Genomic DNA, 15,000 nt, shown 5'->3' on the forward strand with positions numbered 1-15,000 from the left:
CAGTGCCAACCCCTTATCCCGCGGTGCGTCCGACACACAGAAATTTCCAAGGCGGCCAAGGAGCCTCCCCGCATAGCAATCGGGGTGTGAGGTTACGGATGCAGCATTGATAGCAATCGAGGTGTGAGGCGAAGGATGCAGAAGTGAGAGCCGAGGGATGTAGCAGAGATAGCAATCGGGGTGTGTGATGCAGAAGAGATAGCAATCGAGGTGTGCGGTGGGAAGGGCCCAGCAGCCAGAATGCATGAAGCGACGGATGAAGCAGTGATGACAACCGGGCTGTGAGGAGAGGAGGGATGCAGCCAAGAAAGCAATCAGGGCTCGAGGCAAGGGATGCATCAAGGATAGCAATCATGTTGTGAGGCGAGATTCCAAAGGCTAAACGTGAGAGGCTGCAGGGTCGACTCAGAGAGGTCTATGCATGTGAGAGGCTGAAAGCAAGGTCGACTCGGAGCGGTCTATGCATCGGGCGCGCTTGGGGCGACTACCAGTGCCAACCCCTTATCCCGCGACGCGTCCGACAAAGAGAACGTTCCAAGGCGGCAGAGGAGGTTACCAGCCGAAGGATGCAGTAGCAATAACAGGTATAGTTCCGCGGCGGCCGAGAAGACTCACCGCATAGGAATCGGGATGCGAGGCGAGGGATGCGGCGGGAAGGCCCCGACGGCTAAACGGAAGAGGCTGCAGGGCCGCCTCGGAATGGTCCAAGCATCGGATGCGATTGGGACGACTACCAGTGCCAACCCCTTATCCCGCGATGCGTCCGATACACAGATAGTTCCAAGGCGGCCGAGGAGCCTCACCGCATATCAATCGGGGTGCGAGGCGAGGGATGGGGCGGGAAGGCCCCAACGGCTAGACGGAAGAGGCTTCAGGGCCACCTCGGAATGGTCCAAGCATCGGACGCGCTTGGGGCGACTGCCAGTGCCAACCCCTTATCCCGCGATGCGTCCGATACACAGATGGTTCCAAGGCGGCCGAGGAGCCTCACCGCATAGCAATCGGGGGTGCGAGGCGAGGGATGGGGCGGGAAGGCCCCAACGGCTAGACGGAAGAGGCTTCAGGGCCGCCTAGGAATGGTCCAAGCATCGGACACGCTTGGGGCGACTACCAGTGACAGCCCCCTATCCCGCGATGCGTCCGATACGAAGATGGTTCCAAGGCGGCCGAGGAGCCTCACCGCATAGCAATCGGGGTGCGAGGTGGGGGATGCGGCGAGATGGCCCCAACGGCTAGACGGAAGAGGCCACAGGGCCGCGTCGGAATAGTCCAAGCATCGGACGCGCTTGGGGCGACTACCAGTGACAACCCCTTATCCCGCGATGCGTCCGATACGAAGATAGTTCCAAGGCGGCCGAGGAGCCTCACCGCATAGCAATCGGGGTGCGAGGTGGGGGATGCGGCGAGATGGCCCCAACGGCTAGACGGAAGAGGCTGCAGGGCCGCCTCGGAATAGTCCAAGCATCGGACGCGCTTGGGGCCACTACCAGTGACAACCCCTTATCCCGCAATGCGTCCGATACGAAGATAGTTCCAAGGCGGCCGAAGAGCCTCACCGCATAGCAATCGGGGTGCGAGGTGGGGGATGCGGCGAGATGGCCCCAACGGCTAGACGGAAGAGGCCACAGGGCCGCCTCGGAATAGTCCAAGCATCGGACGCGCTTGGGGCGACTACCAGTGACAACCCCTTATCCCGCGATGCGTCCGATACGAAGATAGTTCCCAGGCGGCCGAGGAGCCTCACCGCATAGCAATCGGGGTGCGAGGCGAGGGATGCGGCGAGATGGCCCCAAAGGCTAGACGGAAGAGGCTGCAGGGCTGCCTCGGAATAGTCCAAGCATCGGACGCGCTTGGGGCGACTACCACTGCCAACCCCTTATCCCGCGATGCGTCCGATACACAGATAGTTCCGAGGCGGCCGAGGAGGTGGGGGATGCAGCGAGATGGCCCCAACGGCTAGACGGAAGAGGCTGCAGGGCCGCCTCGGAATAGTCCAAGCATCGGACGCGCTTGGGGCGACTACCAGTGACAACCCCTTATCCCGCGATGCGTCCGATACACAGATAGTTCCGAGGCGGCCAAGGAGCCTCACCGCATAGCAATCGTGGTGCGAGGTGGGGGATGCGGCGAGATGGCCCCAACGGCTAGACGGAAGAGGCTGCAGGGCCGCCTCGGAATGGTCCAAGCATCGGATGCGCTTGGGGCGACTACCACTGCCAACCCCTTATCCCGCGATGCGTCCGATACACAGATAGTTCCAAGGCGGCCGAGGAGCCTCACAGCATAGCAATCAGGGTGCGAGGCGAGGGATGCGGCGAGAAAGCCCCAACGGCTAGAGGGAAGAGGCTTCAGGTCCGCCTCGGAATGGTCCAAGCATCGGACGCGCTTGGGGCGACTACCAGTGACAACCCCTTATCCCGCGACGCGTCCGATACACAGATAGTTCCAAGGCGGCCGAGGAGCCTCACCGCATAGCAATCGGGGTGCGAGGCGAGGGATGCGGCGAGAAGGACCCAACGGCTACACGGAAGAGGCTTCGGGGCCGCCTCGGAATGGTCCAAGCATCGGACGCGCTTGGGGCGACTACCAGTGACAACCCCTTATCCCGCGACGCGTCCGATACACAGATAGTTCCAAGGCGGCCGAGGAGCCTCACCGCATAGCAATCGGGGTGCGAGGCGAGGGATGCGGCGAGAAGGACCCAACGGCTACACGGAAGAGGCTTCGGGGCCGCCTCGGAATGGTCCAAGCATCGGACGCGCTTGGGGCGACTACCAGTGACAACCCCTTATCCCGCGACGCGTCCGATACACAGATAGTTCCAAGGCGGCCGAGGAGCCTCACCGCATAGCAATCGGGGTGCGAGGCGAGGGATGCGGCGAGAAGGACCCAACGGCTAGACGGAAGAGGCTTCGGGTCCGCCTCGGAATGGTCCAAGCATCGGACGCGCTTGGGGCGACTACCAGTGACAACCCCTTATCCCGCGACGCGTCCGATACACAGATAGTTCCAAGGCGGCCGAGGAGCCTCACCGCATAGCAATCGGGGTGCGAGGCGAGGGATGCGGCGAGAAGGACCCAACGGCTAGACGGAAGAGGCTTCGGGTCCGCCTCGGAATGGTCCAAGCATCGGACGCGCTTGGGGCGACTACCAGTGACAACCCCTTATCCCGCGACGCGTCCGATACACAGATAGTTCCAAGGCGGCCGAGGAGCCTCACCGCATAGCAATCGGGGTGCGAGGCGAGGGATGCGGCGAGAAGGACCCAACGGCTAGACGGAAGAGGCTTCGGGTCCGCCTCGGAATGGTCCAAGCATCGGACGCGCTTGGGGCGACTACCAGTGACAACCCCTTATCCCGCGACGCGTCCGATACACAGATAGTTCCGAGGCGGCCGAGGAGCCTCACCGCATAGCAATCGGGGTGCGAGGCGAAGGATGCGGCGAGAAGGACCCAACGGCTAGACGGAAGAGGCTTCGGGTCCGCCTCGGAATGGTCGAAGCATCGGACGCGCTTGGGGCGACTACCAGTGACAACCCCTTATCCCGCGACGCGTCCGATACACAGATAGTTCCAAGGCGGCCGAGGAGCCTCACCGCATAGCAATCGGGGTGCGAGGCGAGGGATGCGGCGAGAAGGACCCAACGGCTAGACGGAAGAGGCTTCAGGGCCGCCTCGGAATGGTCCAAGCATCGAACGCGCTTGGGGCGACTACCAGTGACAACCCCTTATCCCGCGACGCGTCCGATACACAGATAGTTCCGAGGCGGCCGAGGAGCCTCACCGCATAGCAATCGGGGTGCGAGGCGAGGGATGCGGCGAGAAGGACCCAACGGCTAGACGGAAGAGGCTTCAGGGCCGCCTCGGAATGGTCCAAGCATCGGACGCGCTTGGGGCGACTACCAGTGACAACCCCTTATCCCGCGACGCGTCCGATACACAGATAGTTCCGAGGCGGCCGAGGAGCCTCACCGCATAGCAATCGGGGTGCGAGGCGAGGGATGCGGCGAGAAGGACCCAACGGCTAGACGGAAGAGGCTTCAGGGCCGCCTCGGAATGGTCCAAGCATCGGACGCGCTTGGGGCGACTACCAATGACAACCCCTTATCCCGCGACGCGTCCGATACACAGATAGTTCCGAGGCGGCCGAGGAGCCTCACCGCATAGCAATCGGGGTGCGAGGCGAGGGATGCGGCGAGAAGGACCCAACGGCTAGACGGAAGAGGCTTCAGGGCCGCCTCGGAATGGTCCAAGCATCGGACGCGCTTGGGGCGACTACCAGTGACAACCCCTTATCCCGCGACGCGTCCGATACACAGATAGTTCCGAGGCGGCCGAGGAGCCTCACCGCATAGCAATCGGGGTGCGAGGCGAGGGATGCGGCGAGAAGGACCCAACGGCTAGACGGAAGAGGCTTCAGGGCCGCCTCGGAATGGTCCAAGCATCGGACGCGCTTGGGGCGACTACCGTTGCCAACCCCTTATCCCGCGATGCGTCTGATACACAGATAGTTCCGAGGCGGCCGAGGAGCCTCACCGCATAGCAATCGGGTTGCGAGGCAGATTATTGGGAAGGGAACCCCCTGGGATGCGGCTCAAGCAGTGCCCAAAGGGACTGGAATGCGGAATCACATCGAGAGACCCAAATGCTATACGAGGGCTCAAATCGAATTATCGATTTGGCCACGACATGGACGCATCGGAACGACTACCTTTGCCGAACCACTCGCAATTGCATCCATACCGAAACCAATAGACATTTCCGTTAGAGCCCTCGCATAGCATTCGGGAATCTCGCATGCCCCTCTAAATCGACCAATGCTGGCGCTCAATGAAAATCCGAGCGCTACCACCGTTCGAGCGCCAGCATTGGTCGAGTTAGAGGGGCACGGGGGAGAATGCTCCAGTCAACACCTCCCCTATATAAGTTATTTGTCCGATTCTCGCACAACCGTAGTCTGCCTCGTCGAATCAAACAACGGTCCCAGATTCCGACTTCCGTTCCGTAGAGACCCAAAAGCTAGATGGAGGCTCGCAAGAAAGAGAGTCGGCGCATAGCAATCGGGTTTCTCGAACGTTTAGGGACCGAGCTCACTTGCGGATAGGGCAAAATCCGCCAAGCAACCCAAAAGCTAGACGGGGGCTCGAATCGAATCGCCTAGGCGGCCACAACAACGACGTGTTGGATCGACTACCAGTGCCAAACCATTCAGCAAGACTAGTCTGTGTCGAGGCCGGATAGAGATTCTCAGAGAGCGCCCGCATAGCATTTAGGAGACCTGCCGCGTCCCTCACACTCGACAAATGGTGGTGCACGTTTATAAATCCGAGCGATCCCAACCCTTTCAAGCACCAACATCGGTCGAGATAGAGGGGCACGGAGGGGGCTGCGTGAGACAACACAGTCCCCTATATAAGTTATTTGTCCGATTCTCACACATCCGAAGAATGGTCATCAAATCGGACAACAGCCCAAACTTCCGACTTCCGTCCCAGAAAGCCCAAGAGCTATCTAAAACGTTCATGGCCGGAACTCGATCGCGGCTATACCAGTCCGCCAAGCAACCCAAAAGCTAGACTGGAGCTCTAGTCGAATCACCTCTGTGGCCATTGCAAGGACGTGTTGGAGCGACTACCATTGCCGAACCATTCCGCAGGTCGAGTCCATACCAAGGCCGCATAGAGATTCACGATGAGCTCCTGCATAGCAATCAGGAGACTTGCCGTGTCCATCACAATCGATAAATCCTGGTGCAAGATTTTTGCATCCGAGCGCTCCAACCAGTCGAGCACCAGCATCAATCGACATAAACGGGCACGGGGGGAGGATGCTCGAGAACACTACCTCCCCTATATAAGTTATTTGTCCGATTCTCAAGCAGCCGAAGTCTGGTCATCGAATCGGGTCAAAGACCACAACTTCCGACTTTACCCACAATGCAAGTCATCGAATCGAACATCGGCCCCCGAGTCGGACTCCATGCGTATGTCAGGTCATCGGACCCAAATTCCGCCTTCCTGCGCATGGCGGGCCATCAATATCAACTCGGTCATCGGACCCAAACTCCGCCTTTTTGCGTATGGCACGCCTTCAAATCGGTCATCGGACCCAAATTCCGCCTTCCTGTGCATGGCGGGCCATCAACATCAACTCGGTCATCGGACCCAAATTCCGCCTTTCTGCGCATGGCACGCCATCAACTCGGTCATCGGACCCAAATTCCGCCTTCCTGCGCATGGCAGGTCATCGGACACAAATTCAGACCTCGCCAATATGCCTACGTATCGAATCGGTCATCGGACCCAACTTCCGACTTCATCCATACTGTAGGGTCTTTGAGGTTGGCGCGGTGCGCTCAACCCAGGGAGTCGACCCATCGAAGCATACACCTCCCCTATATAAGCTATTTGTCCGATTCCCACACCTGTGTAGTTTGCACCTCTGACCAGGACATCGACCCCAACTTCCGAACTCGACTGCAACGACGGCACCAGCGCCTTGGTGCGCACCTTGCGACGCACAGTCCCAACATTCGCCTTCCTGCACATGGCAGGTCATCGGACCCAAATTCCGACCTCGCGAGTATGCCTACATATCGAATCGGTCATCGGACCCAACTTCCGACTTCATCCATACCGTAGGGTCTTTGAGGTTGGCGCGGTGCGCTCAACCCGGGGAGTCGACCCAACGAAGCATACACCTCCCCTATATAAGCTATTTGTCCGATTCCCACACCTGTGTAGTTTGCACCTCCGATCAAGACATCGACCCCAACTTCCGAACTCGCCTCCAACGACCGAACCAGCGCCTTGGTGCGCACCTTGCAACGCACAGTGCCAACATTCGCCTTCCTGCACGTGGCAGGTCATCGGACCCAAATTCCGACCTCGCGAGTATGCCTACATATCGAATCGGTCATCGGACCCAACTTCCGACTTCATCCATACCGTAGGGTCTTTGAGGTTGGCGCGGTGCGCTCAACCCGGGGAGTCGACCCAACGAAGCATACACCTCCCCTATATAAGCTATTTGTCCGATTCCCACACCTGTGTAGCTTGCACCTCCGATCAGGACATCGACCCCAACTTCCGAACTCGACTAAAAAGACCGCACCAGCGCCTTGGTGTGCACCTTGCAACGCACAGTGTCAACATTCGCCTTCCTGCACATGGCAGGTCATCGGACCCAAATTCCGACCTCATGAGCATACCTACTAATCGAATTGGTCATCGGACCCAACTTCCGACTTCATCCATACCGTAGGGTCTTTGAGGTTGGCGCGGTGCGCTCAACCTGGGGAGTCGACCCATCGAAGCATACACCTCCCCTATATAAGCTATTTGTCCGATTCCGACACCTGTGTAGTTTGCACCTCCGCTCAGGACATCGACCCCAACTTCCGAACTCGCCTGCAACGACCGAACCAGCGCCTTGGTGCGCACCAAAAGTGCGCACTTTTGGAGGGCACTTTTGTGCGCTCCAAAGGTGCGCACTTTTGGAGGGCACTTTTCTGCGCTCCAAAGGTGCGCACTTTTGGAGGGCACTTTTTGGAGGGCACTTTTCTGCGCTCCAAAGGTGCGCACTTTTGGAGGGCACTTTTTGGAGGGCACTTTTCTGCGCTCCAAAGGTGCGCACTTTTGGAGGGCACTTTTTGGAGGGCACTTTTCTGCGCTCCAAAGGTGCGCACTTTTGGAGGGCACTTTTTGGAGGGCACTTTTCTGCGCTCCAAAGGTGCGCACTTTTGGAGGGCACTTTTTGGAGGGCACTTTTCTGCGCTCCAAAGGTGCGCACTTTTGGAGGGCACTTTTCTGCGCTCCAAAGGTGCGCACTTTTGGAGGGCACTTTTTGGAGGGCACTTTTCTGCGCTCCAAAGGTGCGCACTTTTGGAGGGCACTTTTTGGAGGGCACTTTTCTGCGCTCCAAAGGTGCGCACTTTTGGAGGGCACTTTTTGGAGGGCACTTTTCTGCGCTCCAAAGGTGCGCACTTTTGGAGGGCACTTTTGTGCACTCCAAAGGTGCGCACTTTTGGAGGGCACTTTTCCTGTGCTCCAAAGGTGCACACCTAGGTGAGCACCTTCGACCACACCTTGTAGCACACCAAACTCTGACTTTCGACTTCATCCGCAATGCAGGGTCTTTGAGGTTGGCGCAATGCGCACAACCAGGGGAGTCGACCCATCAAACCCAACACCTCCCCTATATAAGCTATTTGTCTGATTCTCATACATGCGTAGCCTGCAGGAGCAATTAGGACATCGACCCCAACTTTCGGCTTCTAAACGAAAACAAGGTCTTTGAGGTTGGTGTAATGCGAACAACTAGGGGAGTCAACCCATCAAACCCAACACCTCCCCTATATAAGCTATTTGTCTGATTCTCATACATGTGTAGTCTACAGGAGCAATTAGGACATCGACCCCAACTTTTGACTTCTTAACGAAAACAAGGTCTTTGAGGTTGACGTAATGCGCACAACCAGGGGAGTCGACCCATCAAACCCAACACCTCCCCTATATAAGCTATTTGTCCGATTCTCATACATGTGTAGCCTGCAGGAGCCATTAGGACATTGACCCCAACTTTTGACTTCTTAACGAAAACAAGGTCTTTGAGGTTGGCGTAATGCGCACAACCAAGGGAGTTGACCCATCAAACCCAACACCTCCCCTATATAAGCTATTTGTCTGATTCTCATACATGTGTAGCCTGCAACAACGATTAGGACATCCACCCCAACTTCTGAATTCGTCTGCGTTGACCGCACCAAAGGTGCACGCCTTGGTGCTCACCAAAATCCGACTTCCGACTTCTTCTGCTATGCGGGGTCTTTGAGGTTGGCGCAGTGCGCACAACCAGGGGAGTCAACCCACCGAATGCAACACCTCCCCTATATAAGCTATTTGTCTGATTCTCATACATGCGTAGACTGCAGCAATGATTAGGACATCCACCCCAACTTTTGACTTCTTAAACAAGACAGGGTCTTTGAAGTTGGTGCAGTGCACACAACCAGGGGAGTCGACCCATCAAACGCAACACCTCCCCTATATAAAGCTATTTGTCCGATTCTCATACGTGTAGTCTGCAGCAGCGATTAGGACATCGACCCCAACTTCCGAATTCGTTTGCATTGACCGCACCAAAGGTGCACGCCTTGGTGTGCACCCTGGAGTGCACTTTGGTGCTCACCTCGGTGCACACTTTGGTGTGCACCTCGGTGTGCACCAAAGGTGCGCACCTTGGAGCGCACCAAAGGTGTACACTTTGGAGCGCACCACATAGGGTCTTTGAGAGGTTGGCGCAGTGCGCACACCAAGGTGGGTGTTGAGGTGCGTGCCGAGGTGGGTGGGTGCTAGGGTGCGCTCCATGGTGGGTGCCAGGGTGGGTGCGTGCTAGGGTGGATTCCAAAGAGGGTCATAGGGTGGGTGCCAAGGTGGGTTGGTGATATAGTGGGTTCAAAGGTGGGTACTAGGGTGGGTTCCAAGGTGGGTCACAAGTTGGGTGCCAGGATGCGTGGGTGTTAGGTTGGGTGCCAAGGTGGGCTCCTGCGTGGGTGGGTGCTAGGGTGGGTTTCAAGGTGGACGCGAGGGCGGGTGCCAAGGTGGGTAACAAGTTGGGTGTTAGGATGGGTGAGTGCTAGAGTGGGTGCCAAGGTGGGTGGGTGCTAAGGTGGATGCCAAGGTGGTTCACAGGGTGGGTGGGTTCTAGGGTGAGTTCCAAGGTGGGTCACAGGTTCAGTGCTAGGGTGGGTGTCAAGGCGGGTGTCGAGGTGCCTGGGTGCTAGGGTGTGGATGCCAATGTGGGTCATAGGGTGGGTACTAGGGTGGGCTGCAATGTGGGTGCCAAGGTGGGTAACATGCTCGGTGGGTTCTAAATTGGGTGCCAGGGTGGGTGTGCACCCACCTTGCCCGAGGTGGGTGCCAAGGTGCCAGTGTGGGTGGGTGCTAAGGTGGATGCCAAGGTGGGTGAGAAGGTGGGTGATAGGTTGAGTGGTAGGATGGGTGGGTGCCAAGATGGGTCACAGGGTGGGTGCAAGGGTGGGTAGGTGCTAGGGTTGGTGTCAGGGTGGGTGGGTGCTAGGTTGGGTTCCAAGGTGGGTGCGAGGGTGAGTGTCAAGGTGGGTCACAGGTTAGGTGCTAGGATGGGTGAGTGCTAGGGTGCAAAGGTGCCAGGGTGGGTGCTAGGATGGGTCGATGCTAGGGTGAGTGGCAAGGTGGGTCCACAAGTGTCAAGGTGGGTGCCGAGGTGGGTGCCAAGTCGGCGACTGCTATGGTGGATGCCAAGGTGGGTCACGGGGTGGGTGCCAAGTTGCTAGGTTGGGTTCCAAGGTGGGTGCCAACGTGGGTGCTAGGGTGCGTGGGTTAAAGGGTGTGTCACAACGTGGGTGCCAGGATGGGTGCGCACCCACACTGGCCAAGACGGGTGCGGGTGCAAGGTTGGGTTCCAAGCCCGGTCACAGGCTGGGTGCTAGGATGGGTGGGTGCCAAGGTGGGCACCAGGGTGGGTGCACCCACCCTGGCCAAGGTGGGTCACGGGGTGGGTCCTAGGGTGGGTAACGGGGTGGGTACTAAGGTGCGTGCCAAGGTGGGTCATAGGGTGGGTGCCAAGGTGGGCACCAGGGTGGGTGTGCACCAACCCTAGCCAGGGTAGGTCACGGGGTGGTTGTCGGGGTGGGCGTCAAGGAGCCAAGGTGGGTGGCAAGTAGCCAAGTTGCGTGCCAAGGTGGGTGTCGGGGTGGGTGCCAAGGATCCAAGGTGGGTGCCAAGGAACCAAGGTGGGTGTCTGGGTGGGTGCCGAGGTGGGAGCCAGGGTGGGTCCCAAGGTGAGTGCAAAGGTGGGTGCCAGGGTCAAGGTGAGTGCCAATGTGGGTTCCAAGGTGCCAGGGTCAGGGTGAGTGCCAATGTGGGTTCAAAGGTGCTAAGTTGGGTGCGAGGTTGGGTGCGAGGGTGGGTGGGTGCCAAGGTGTGCTAGGTGGAAGCCCGGGTGGGTCGGCATCCCATGGGTGTCGAGTTGGGTGCCTGATGGGTGCTTCTTGTCAAGTTTTAGTCGTCGGGACTCATTTCGAGCCTTAGAGGTCGTTTCTTGTCCGGTTGCCCTGTCTTCGACCTGGGAACCCAATTTTGGTCCTCGGGTCCCATTTTTTTTTGTCTCGCATCCCACTTTTGGCCTGTGGCCTTTTCGGGGTCGATTCTCGTTTTGGGCATCAGAGCATGTTTCTTCTCCTAAAACCCAATATTTGTTTATTAAGTCTCGGAACACATTTTTGTTCTCGTGGACCCATCATGGGTCTTGGAACGCATTTGTGGTCCTTGGGTCCCATTTTGCATCCCGAAACTTGTGTTTTGGTGCTTGATCCCTATTTTGGGTGCCCACCTTGCACCAAGTGCGCACCCGGGGCAAACCGAGCGCCTTGGTGCACCGGGGCAAGATCGAGCGTGCACCCGAGGCGCCCCGAACATGCACCAAGGTGCACTCGGCCCACATGTGAGCGCAGGTCGTTGCGCCCGAGGTGGTGTGTGGGCACCGCGTTGCAGACGGGACACTGCACGCACACGACGCCCCCTCCAGGTGCACGCACGTAGGCCGGGCCGGGTGCACACCCGACGCCCTAGCAAGGTGCGCGCACCCGGGCAGGGCTCACACTTGGCGAACGGGGCGCACTTCGCGAGGGAGGGTGTGCACCTCGACGGGGGTGGGTGGCCGGGGTGGATTCGCACGTGGGTCGCGGTTTGCTAAGTACACACTGCGACAAGCTCATAACGGGTGCGATCATACCAGCGTTAGTGCACCGGATCCCATCAGAACTCCGCAGTTAAGCGCGCTTGGGCCGGAGTAGTACTGGGATGGGTGACCTCCCGGGAAGTCCCGGTGTTGCACCCTTTTTTAGTTTTTCGCCGGGCGTCGCAATGCTATTTGAATAAACCTTTTGCCCGTTTGCGTTCTCGTCGGGGCCGGGCCGGGCCGGGGTGCGCTGCCCGCACTACCGCGCGCGCGGGGGCGACACCGAGCGCGCACCCGAGGCGCCCCGAGCACACAGGCCACGGTGCAACCCGGGCGTTGTGCGCGCACCCCGGTGCGCCCGAGGTGCTGCGCGCGCACCCAGGTGAAATCGGTGTGCACCTCGGCCAGTGCGCGCTCGGTCGAGTCGCGCACGTTGGCCAAGGTGCACGGTGATGTTTCTTACTCTAAGGTTCCGCACCAGACGCCCGGGACAGGTGAGCGAAGCTGGGCGGGGCCGGGTGCGCGGCCGGGGCAGGTGCACGCAGCTGGAGAGAGCTTTGGAGCACACTTCGGAGCGCACCAATGATGCGCTCCATTCAAAAGTTTCCTGAAAAGGCAAAAAAAGTTGAGATTATAGAATTTCCCACTTGAGAGATTGTAAAAAAAAAAAATTTAAAATGAAGGAAACGCGGGTGCCAAGGTGTGCGCAGCCCAGCCCACCCTGGCGAAGGTGCACGCAAGGTGCGCACCCGAGGCAAACCGGACAATTAACCCAACTTTCGACTTCGCGCGCACCTTGGAGCGCACTTCGGAGCGCTCCTTGGTGCGCACCAATCTTGGGCACCTCGGAGTGCACCATGGCGCCCACCAAGGTGCGCACCCGGGGCAAACCGAGCTCCGACTTCGTGCGCACCTTGGAGCGCACGAAAGGTGCGCACCATGGCGCCCACCAAGGTGCGCAGCCCAGCCAAGGCGTGCGCATCAAGGTGCGCACCCTGGCGAAGGTGCGCACCCGGGGCAAACCGAGCTCCGACTTCGTGCGCACCTTGGAGCGCACAAAAGGTGCGCAACCCAGCCAAGGTGTGCGCACCCCGGTCAAACCGAGCTCCGAATCGTGCGCACCAGAGGTGCACGCCATCGTGCGCACCTTGGAGCACACTTCGGAGCCCTCCTTGGTGCGCGCCGATGTTGCGCACCTCGGAGCGCACCCGGGGAAAACAATGCAATTAACCCGACTTTCGACTTCGTGGGCACCTCGGAGCGCTCTCGGGTTCGCACCTCGGAGCACACCGAGGTGCGCACCTTTGATGCGCTGCCTTCACCAATTTCCAGAAAAGGCAAGAAAACATTGAGAAGGTGTGCGCACCGAGGTGCCCACCCTGGCGAAGGTGCACGCGAGGTGCGCACCCGGGGCAAACCGGGCTCCGACTTCGTGCACGCCGCACCTTGGAGCACACTTCGGAGCGCTCCTTGGTGCGCACCAGGGCGCGCAACCCAGCCGAGGTGCCCACCCCGGCGAAGGTGCACGCGAGGTGCGCACCCGGGGCAAACCGGGCTCCGACTTCGTGCACGCCATGGTGCCCACCGCGGCGAAGGTGCACGCGAGGTGCGCACCCGGGGCAAACCGGGCTCCGACTTCGTGCACGCCGCACCTTGGAGCACACTTCGGAGCGCTCCTTGGTGCGCACCATGGTGCCCACCAGGGCGCGCAACCCCGCCGAAGGTGCACGCGAGGTGCGCACCCGGGGCAAACCGGGCTCCGACTTCGTGCACGCCGCACCTTGGAGCACACTTCGGAGCGCTCCTTGGTGCGCACCATGGTGCCCACCAGGGCGCGCAACCCCGCCGAAGGTGCACGCGAGGTGCGCACCCGGGGCAAACCGGGCTCCGACTTCGTGCACGCCATGGTGCGCACCGCGGCGAAGGTGCGCACCCGGGGCAAACCGGGCTCCGACTTCGTGCACGCCGCACCTTGGAGCACACTTCGGAGCGCTCCTTGGTGCGCACCAGGGCGCGCAACCCAGCCGAGGTGCCCACCCCGGCGAAGGTGCACGCGAGGTGCGTACCCGGGGCAAACCGGGCTCCGACTTCGTGCACGCCGCACCTTGGAGCACACTTCGGAGCGCTCCTTGGTGCGCACCATGGTGCCCACCAGGCCGCGCAACCCAGCCAAGGTGTGCGCACCAAGGTGCACGCGAGGTGCGCACCCGGGGCAAACCGGGGTCCGACTTCGTGCACGCCGCACCTTGGAGCACACATCGGGGCGCTCCCGGGTTCGCACCGGCGTTGCGCACCGTGGTGGGCACCTCGGAGCACACCAAGGTGGGCAGCGAGGTGCGCACCTTTGATGCGATGCCTTCACTAATTTCCATAAAAGGCAAAAAAAAAACGAGATTTTAAAATTTCCGTTTTGAAAGATAGTGAGAAAAAGGGAATGCTGGTGCCATCTTGAGCCCGCCCTGGTGCGCAGCCCAGCCAAGGTGTGCGCACCAAGGTGCCCACCCTGGCGAAGGTGCGCGCCCGGGCAATTAACCCAACTTCCAACTTCGCGCGCGCCAGGGTGGGAGCGCACCCAACAACCGGGCCTGGGAAGAGCCAATGCGAGAAACCCCACCAAACGCTCTGACAAAAAAAGAGGGGGCGCTCCAGTAACCCCGCTTCGGAGCGCACCCTGGGCAAACCCAGCCAAGGTGCCCACCCCGGCCAAGGTGCAGGCGAGGTGCGCACCCGGGGCAAACCGGGCTCCGACAACGTGCACGCCGCACCTTGGAGCACACTTCGTAGCGCTCCCGGGTGCGCACCTCAGAGCACACCAAGGTGGGCAGCGAGGTGCGCACCTTTGATGCGCTGCCTTCACTAATTTCCAGAAAAGGCAAAAAAAAAAGGAGATTTTAAAATTTCCGTTTTGAAAGATAGTGAAAAAAACGGAACGCGCGTGCCATCTTGAGCCCGCCCTGGTGCGCAGCCCAGGTAAGGTGCCCACCCTGGCAAAGGTGCGCACCCGGGCAATTAACCCTACTTCCGACTTCGTGCGCGCCAGGGTGGCAACCGGGCCTCGGAAGAGCCAATGCGAGAAACCCCACCAAACGCTCCGACAAAAAAAGAGGCGGCGCTCCAATAACCCCGCTTCGGAGCGCAGCCGGGGCAAACCCAGCCAAGGTGCCCACCCCGACGAAGGTGCACGCGAGGTGCGCACCCGGGGCAAACCGGGCTCCGACAACGTGCACGCAGCACCTTGGAGCACACTTCGAAGCACTCCCGGGTGCCCACCGGCGTTGC

General features: G+C 59.8%; 1 non-coding gene across 1 annotated transcript; it reads left to right on the plus strand.

Annotated features, from left to right (window-relative positions):
- The first annotated feature begins 11,761 nt into the window (after positions 1 to 11,761).
- On the plus strand, positions 11,762 to 11,880 carry LOC131866778 (5S ribosomal RNA). Its single transcript, XR_009365378.1, has one exon. It is a non-coding gene; the product is annotated as a 5S ribosomal RNA (ribosomal RNA).
- Positions 11,881 to 15,000: the final 3,120 nt, after the last annotated feature.

This window comes from Cryptomeria japonica, unplaced genomic scaffold (genome assembly GCF_030272615.1).
Source record: "Cryptomeria japonica unplaced genomic scaffold, Sugi_1.0 HiC_scaffold_154, whole genome shotgun sequence".
NCBI lineage: Eukaryota > Viridiplantae > Streptophyta > Pinopsida > Cupressales > Cupressaceae > Cryptomeria > Cryptomeria japonica.